This window comes from Lagenorhynchus albirostris, chromosome 2 (genome assembly GCF_949774975.1).
Source record: "Lagenorhynchus albirostris chromosome 2, mLagAlb1.1, whole genome shotgun sequence".
Classification (NCBI taxonomy): Eukaryota; Metazoa; Chordata; class Mammalia; order Artiodactyla; family Delphinidae; genus Lagenorhynchus; species Lagenorhynchus albirostris.
In genome coordinates this window covers 131,348,305-131,354,569 of record NC_083096.1, presented here as the reverse complement: position 1 = coordinate 131,354,569, position 6,265 = coordinate 131,348,305, and the positions used below count along the sequence as shown (strand labels likewise).

The following is a 6,265-nucleotide window of genomic DNA, read 5'->3' as shown; positions in this document are numbered from 1 at the left end:
ACTGATTTTAATATTTATGGAAAAAAAGACAGAAGCTCTGTTATACGTACTTTGATGTCTGGGCACTTCCCTGGCCGGTAGATATTTCCAAGTCTGCCTGTGGTAGTTCAGAAAATAAGGCCTCAACAGGTTGTAGTGCCAGACAGTTGTTATCCTCCCCAACCAGGACCACAAAATTCTGGCAGCCATCTTGGATCTCCCCCTCCTTTTATCAGAGTCAAAGTACAGTCAAAAGAAAATTTCCCAACCCCCACCCAGCTCGGTAACAGTTACAGTTCTTTCTACATCCAATAAAAGAGCCACTGTGAATGGCCTATCTCGTACCTCAGTGAAACTATAGACCGTAGCTCAAAGATGCATCTTGCTGATGGTCACAACAAGAGAGGCTGGGCCTCTGACTCCTCTGGTGGTTTTCTAGGAGGACAAGCATGTGGAGTGTCAACAGGTAAATAGCAGTCACTGAGGAATCAAACCCGAAAAGACCAGAACAGTCAACAAAAAATATTTCCGTGATATCAGCTGCTGCATATTGTATTTTGTCTTGTCTATTTAATCTTTTCTTTCAGGACAAAGAAGTTACATTTCTTGCTGACTTTTCCTGCAACCAGAAGACTGGGAGAAAAAGTGCGTGGTGGGGGGAGGTAGGGAGAGAACAAGTCTTTGGAATGGAGACATTAGTTAACAGAACAGGATAGTTAATTTAGTTATCTTCACTGTATCTCTGGCCGTTCATTGGGGGTCTTCAGTAGGGATTTCCCTTCTACCCCTAGCCCTTAGTGGAAGGCTTTTTGGGCTCTAGTCCAATGCTCTTCTCTACACATTTTTCTGGGACAGTCCCACCACCATGAGAGTTGTACCGCCCACGCGTATTCTCATTCTCTGACCTTTTTCTCCCTGCCTTAAAAGGCATCTTTGCTTCAACTTCCCGATGCATCTGAAACTCAATAAGCCCAGCTTAAACTCATTTCTTTCTCTTCATCCCACCCCAGAAGACCTCCTGCCTCTTGTGCTCCTCTTTTCAGTTAATGGAAGGACCCCAAGATAAAACCTTGGGGATCACTATAGACTTCTCTCTTTCACTTATGGCCAGTTGATCACGAGGACTTACAAAATATTGTAAGCCCTTTAGATGTCTTAAATCCATCTTCTCATTCTGGTCCTTACCATCACTGTGTATTACGAAGTCCTTTTCGTCCACAGATGAGATGATTATTTTCTTCGGTGATATCATTTACCTGCCTAAAATTCTTCAGAGTGCTGAAATTTTCTGCCTGAAAGGTAATGTCCAAATCATAATGTCCATCATGTCAGCCATCACCCACCCTCTCCAACCTGATCCACCACAACTCCCCACCTTGTGCCTAAATTCCTTCTGCTTTCCCATGTGTAACATGCTCTTTCCTGCTTCCTTGCTGTTGCTTATGCCATTTTCTGTACCTGGAATGCCTTTTCCCTTCTTCACTTGGCCAACTCCCATTCATCCCCTGAAACTTAATTCAGGCGCTGTCTCCACAAAGTCTTCTCTGCACACCACATACCCACCCCAGGCTCTCCATAGAGAGTGTGTTGGTGTGTGCAGTTATATTACATTGAAATTGTCCATTTGCACATCTGACTCTCCCACTAAACCTTCAAAGTATAAGCCAACCAGATAGACTCCATTTCCGGATATCTCATAAGACTCACATAGCAACAGTTGCCACAGTTTTTCAACCTCAAACAAAAGCTCCTGTTTCACTGTCTTAGAATCTGCTGTAAAAAATAAATTTGGAAAACTTAGCAAATTGGTAATTTAAAAGTGACAAAAAGGGAAGCTTTTATTAGCAAGCAGGAATATCTTGAGAGAATTGATTCTGGAAGAAGATGTTAGAGATTTTTTTGTTTTGTTTTTTAAACAGCTTCAGTAAGGTATGGTTGACGTACAATTAATTGAACTATTTATTTAATATTTATTTATTTGGCTAGCTGAGTCTTAGCTGCGGCACGTGGGATCTTCATTGCCAGTTGTGGGATCCTTAGTAGCAGTGTGCGGGATCTTTTTTTTTTTAGTTGCATGCAGGATCAAGTGTACAGTTTGATAAGTTTTGATATATGATACAGCCATGTAATCATCACTGCTATTCAGATTGTGAATATATCTGTCACCCCCCAATGTTTCCTCCTTCCTCTTTGTAATGTCTCTCTCCTGTCTGGGCACTTCCTGCCCTTGATTCTCATTCCTGGTTGATCCCTGATCTGCTTTCTGTCATTATAGATTAGTGTGTGTTTTTCAGATTTTTATATAAACGGAATCACACTGTAAGTACTTGGTTTTTTCTACCTTCTTTCACTCAGCACAATTATTTTGAGATTGATTCATGTTTTGTGTATATCATTCTTCTTTATTGTTGGGTAGTATTCTACTATATAGATATACCACAATTTGTTTATCCATTCACCTGTTAATGGACATTTGAGTTGTTTCCAACTGGAGACTGTTACAAATATAAAAACTGCTGTGGAATTTCACCCTAAGATGACACAGTGAGTCATGCTCTCATATAATCCCTTCTCCTTGAGTGTGAACAGAACCTGTGACTTTTTTCTAGCCAATAGAATATGACAAAGGTGATTGGATAGCCACCTTTGTCAATTATGTTACATTATATAGGACTCCATTTTAGCAGACTGGAGAGAGATTCTCCTGTTGGCTTTGAGGAAGTAAGCTGCCATGTTGTAAAAATAAGAAGGCTGCATGGCCAGGAACTGCTCACTGCTTCTAGGAGCTGAGAGTAGCCTCTGGGTGACAGCCAGCAATAAAATATTGACCTTGGCCTTATAACCACAAGAAATTGACTCTGTCAACAACCATGTGAGTTAGGAAAAATGCCTGAGTTCCAGAAAGGACTGCAGCACGACCAACACCTTGGTTGCAGCTTTGTGAGATCCTGAGCATCCAGCTAAGCCATGACTGGACTCCTGACTCATGGAAACTGAGATAAGTGTATGTTGTTTCTAAGCTGCTAAAATTCGTGGGCATTTGTCATGCAGCAATAGAAGATTAATATAGCCTATAGAAACACTTATGTATCCTTGTATGGACACAAGCTTTATTTTCTCTTGGGTAAATACCTCGAATGGAAATGGCTGGGTCATATGGTGTATAAGTTTTTGAGAAATGGCCAACTATTTTTCAAAAGGATTTTACTATTTTACATTCCCACCAGCAGTGTATGAGAGTTCTAGTTCCTCTACATCCTGGTCAACTCTTGGTATGCCCCGTCTTTCGAAAGTTAGTCATTCCAAAAGGTGTGTATTAGTATCTCATTGTTGTTTTAATTTGCATTTCCCTAAAGACTATGATGATAAGCATCTTTGCGTGTGCTTATTTGCCATCCTTATATCTTCTCTGATGAAGTATCTGTTCAAATCTTTTACCCATTTTTTATTGTTTTTTTTCCTGTTATTAAGTTTTGAAAGTTCTTTATGTATTCTGCATACAAATTCTTTATCAGATAAATTACAGATTTATCATTAACAAACTAGTAACTAGTCTGCCACTTGGTTTTTCATTATCTTAACAGGGTCTTCAAACAGCAGACGTTTTTAATTTTGATAAAGTCCAACATATGTTTTTTTTCTTTCATAGATTGTGCTTTTGGTGTTGTGTCTAAAAAACTCTTGCCTAACCCAAGGTCACAAAGATTTTCTCATACTATTTCTTGTAGGAATTTTACAGTTTTAGGTTTTACGTTTAGGTCTATGATGCATTTTGAGTTAACTTTTGTATATGGTACAAGGAATGGATTAAAGTTGTGTGTGTGTTCCTTCCTCCTTCCTCCCTACCTCTTTTCTTCCTTCCTTCCTTCTTTCCTTCCTTCCTTCCTTCCTTCCTTTCCTCCTTCCCTTCTACCTCTTTCTTTCCCTTTCTTTCTTTCTTCTTTCTTTCTTTCCTTCACCATTTGCTCAAAACACTATCCTTTCTCCACTGAATTATTTTAGTACCTTTGTCAGAAATCAGTTAATCATATATATGTGGGTCTATTTCTGGACTCTGTGATCCACTGACCTGTGTATCTTTACATCAATACCATATTGTCTTGATTATACCATAGTTTTAATTTCTTGTCTTAAAATAAGTTAATGTTCGATAAGAATAAAAATATTCTTATTTTTAGAATAGGCCCATCAATTTCTACCAAAAAAATCATGTGAAGATTTTTATTGGGATTGCAGTGACTCTATGGGTCAATGTGTTGAATATGGAAGTTAGTTTTTGTCAGATGATTTTCCTGTTGATTTTCTATTGAGATAAGCATATGATTTTTCTTTTTTAGTCTATTAGTATGGTAAAATACATTGATTTATTTTTTAAAATATTGCACCAACTTTGCATTCCTAGGGTAAACTCCACTTGGTCATGGTATGTTATCCTTTTATATGCGGTTAATTTGATTTGTTAACATTTCATTTAGAATATTTCTATGTATGTTCATGAGGAAAATCAGCTGTAGTTTCCTTCAAATATCTTTGTCTAGATTTGGTATCAGAGTAATGCTTGCCTCATAGAATGAACTGGGGAGAATTCCCTTCTTTTTAATTTTCTGGAAGCGTTTTTGAAGAATTGGTATTATTTCTTCCTTGTATGTTTGGTATAATTCACCAGTGTAGCCATTTGGGCCTGTAGTTTTCTTTGTGGGATGTCATTTAATTACAATTCATTTTTGTATTGGCTTTATGGCTCTTTAGGTTATCCATTTCTTCTTGAGTGACCTTTGGTAGTTTGCATCTTTCATGTAATTTATCCATTTCATCAAAGGGGTCTAATTTTTTTAGCATAAGGTAATTAGTAATATTCCCTTATTGTCCTTTTAATATCTGTAAACTCTGTAATTATGTCACTTATATCTTCTCTCTTTTCCCTATCGGTCTCGCTAGAGAGTTATCAGTTTTATTGATCTCAAAGAACTAGCTTTTGGTGTAATTTATGTACTCTATTGTTTTCTGTTTTCTATTTTACTGATTTCCATTATAATATTTATTATTTCCTGTCTTCTGCTTACTTTGGGTTTAATTTACTCTTTTTTCCCTTTAATTTGTTAAGATGGAAATAGAGGTCATTGATTTGAGATCTTCTTTTCTAATATAGAAATTTCATACCATGCATTTCCCTCTAAGTACTGCTTTGGCAGCTTCCCATTAGTTTTTATGTGTTACATTTTCATTTGCATTCAATTGAAAATACTTCTAATTTCCTTTTTGACTTTTCTTTGATCCATATATTATTTTAAAGTATTTTATTTACTTTCCATATATTTGGAGATTTTCCAGAGATCTTTCTCCTGTTGACTTCTACTGTAATTCCACGTGGAAAGAGAACATGCTTGTGTATGATATGAATCCCTTTAAATTTATTGATACTTGTTTAATGGCTCATAGTATGATCTATCTTGGCAAATGTTCCCTGTACATTTGAAAAACATGTATATTCTGCTACTGCTGAGTAGATAGTTCTACGAATGTCAGTTAGGTCAAGTTGGTTGATTGTGTTGTTCAAGTTTTCTATATCTTCACTGATTTTCTGTCTGCTTGTTTTATCATTTATTGAGAGACACGTTGAACCCTCTGACTATAACTGTTGGTTAATCTATTTCTTCCATCAGTTCTATCAGTTGTTGCTTCATGTATTTTGCAGCTTTGTTATTAGGTTTGTAAACATTTAGGATTATTGTGTCTTCTTGATGAGTGGGCCCACTTATCATTATGAACTGACCTTTGCTTTGAAATCTCTTTTGTCTGATAATCATATAGCCACTTCAGTTTCCTTGTGATTAGTATTAACATGGTATATCTTTTTCTATTCTATTACTTTTAACCTATCTGTTACAATAGTACCTATCTCTAGAACACTCAAAAAAATTAAATAAATTACTAACAGATGTCCTTTCCCTTCTCCATATTCTGTTGGTTAGAAGCAAGTCACTAGACCCAGCCCACACTCAAGGGGAGGGCATAAACATTTTTAAAAATAAATTGCTTACAACAGAACATAAAACATGGTGAATATTCAGTGTATGTTAATTACTATAACCAATTGCTATTTCTCATCACTATATTCAAGGCAATGAGAACAGTCCCTAATATATCAGTATGTTTTCATTACTTGGGTACAGTTGTATTTATATTTTCTATTTTTAGATGCAAATAGAAAAAATATACTAAAATTATGTGAAGGCCAAAATAGAAGTGTTTAAAAAAATCCAAATGAGAATATTTCCTATTATTT

General features: G+C 36.3%; 1 pseudogene; it reads right to left on the bottom strand.

The window, feature by feature from the left end:
- Positions 1-1,166: 1,166 nt before the first annotated feature.
- The window catches only part of LOC132515532 (very-long-chain (3R)-3-hydroxyacyl-CoA dehydratase 1-like), a 153,386-nt pseudogene continuing 148,287 nt past the window's right edge, over positions 1,167-6,265 (bottom strand).